Genomic DNA, 1,924 nt, shown 5'->3' with positions numbered 1-1,924 from the left:
GGTTGGCATTGCACTCTCCTGTAAATTCTATATCAAAGATGTTGTGGTTCAATCTATTTATGAATTCTCGAAAAAGTTCTTTTGTTCCTTCCCATATCAGGAGAATATCGTCTAAGTATCTTTTCCACAATTTTATTCTGGTACCCTAGTCTGGATCTTGACAAACCACTTGATCTTCTAGCATGCCCATGAAGAGATTGGCAAGGCTGGGGCATATTTCGTCCCCATTGCTACCCCTTCATTTGTTGATATATGCAGTTATCAAAAGTAAATATGTTGGATTCTAATGTCAGTTGTAACATCTCCTTCAACAATTGTATCTGTTTAAAATATGAGGCAGAATCGTTCCTGAAATTGTAGTCAATTGTGGCTATTGCCCATTTATGTTGGATTGATGTATATAAAGATTTGACGTCCAGGGTGGCCAGGGTGAAAGAGTCTTGCCACTGAAATTATTGTAATATGCATATAACGCTAGTAGAGTCCTGTAAATATGATTTCAAAAGGTTCGGTCTTGGTTTGAGTATTCAATCTAAATACTCAGAAAGATTCTCAGTGACCATCCGATACCGCTCAGAATCGGGCACATGCATGGAAGAAAGTTCACTTAATTTGACTTACTGGCGCAGAGTCCTGGAGTCTATCCTTTTTTTAGCCATTAATTAACTGTTTAGGATTCATACAGTTGCACTCAAAGGAACTGTGACACCACAACCTGGTCAATGTCTTTCTTTATAAATTGAACATAGGATCAAGATATTTCTGCTGATTTATGAGTCGTCCAGTAGAACAGCTGTACAAAAAGCCAAACCCTCTTATTTTTCTGTAATTACAGCTAGGCATTTAGGCTGACTCTCTACAGATAAGCACTGCAATGGCAGCATACCTCAAGTATCGTGAAGAAGCAACAAAAAACCTCTTTACCAAAAAAGGGGACATGACACATGCCTTTTCCAATTTGGGGAAAAGACAGGAGGATCTACGCACTAAATTCATACGATTGGAGAGAATCTCTAAAAAAGAAATAGACAAATATTGGGAGAAGGTCTCACTTGAAAATTATGTCCTGGCTGCCCCCCTGCAATCCACATAATACCACGACATATACACGTCATTCATTCACAAACACAGCCCTGTTTCTAATACTTTATAAACCACTTGATATGTCTCATGAGAACATCTTTGTGCTTTGCAAGTCTACTCCTCAGCGTACTACCTGAGAACCACTGAGAACCACTGAGATCGATGCTAATCTGGTCATCATCGTGCTATCTGTGAACTTCTGTGACCTCTTCGAACAAACACGTCAGTGTGCTACCTGTGGCCATCTACCTGTTCTCCTGCCACAAACTACTTGGCTTGCTGAATCTAACTGTTGTTGGTCAAGGTAAGGCCATGTATCACAGTCATATTTCGTTCATTTTTAAATTTCTATCTATTTGCGAGTAGAGTACTCAATAGTTCTATGTTCATTGGTCTCATTGCTATTGACTTGAGTTTCAATTGTTATGCTATCAATAGATCTATTTATTTTCATCTGTGTCAATTGTCATTGAATTGCATCCGTCGCAGGTCTTGTCTATAATATAAGCATGTTTCCTTTTCGTTCAAGACAGTACATCCAAGGGACGAGGGCCGAGTCACATGTTCAGAGTTTAGTCACATCATTTATTAATTTGTGAAAGTTTTGAAAATACTAAGCCGCACATGATGAACTGGTATAGTTCCGGCGACCAAAACAAACCTTGCATTGAAAATTGTATGGTTCATTTACTTTTTTATCACATTTTTATTCATCAAGAATTTATAATAATGTTTACTTTTCATAATTGTCAACAATGCCTGTCTGTTCGATTAGCGATTGCCCTTCAAAGACCCATGATAAATCTGAAGGCACTACAATGCATGTATTCCCTAAGACTGT

This window comes from Ambystoma mexicanum, chromosome 1p (genome assembly GCF_040938575.1).
Source record: "Ambystoma mexicanum isolate Mex_15411 chromosome 1p, UKY_AmexF1_1, whole genome shotgun sequence".
In the NCBI taxonomy this organism is placed as follows: domain Eukaryota; kingdom Metazoa; phylum Chordata; class Amphibia; order Caudata; family Ambystomatidae; genus Ambystoma; species Ambystoma mexicanum.
The sequence above is the reverse complement of the archived record's forward strand: the minus strand, read 5'-3'. Positions refer to the sequence as shown.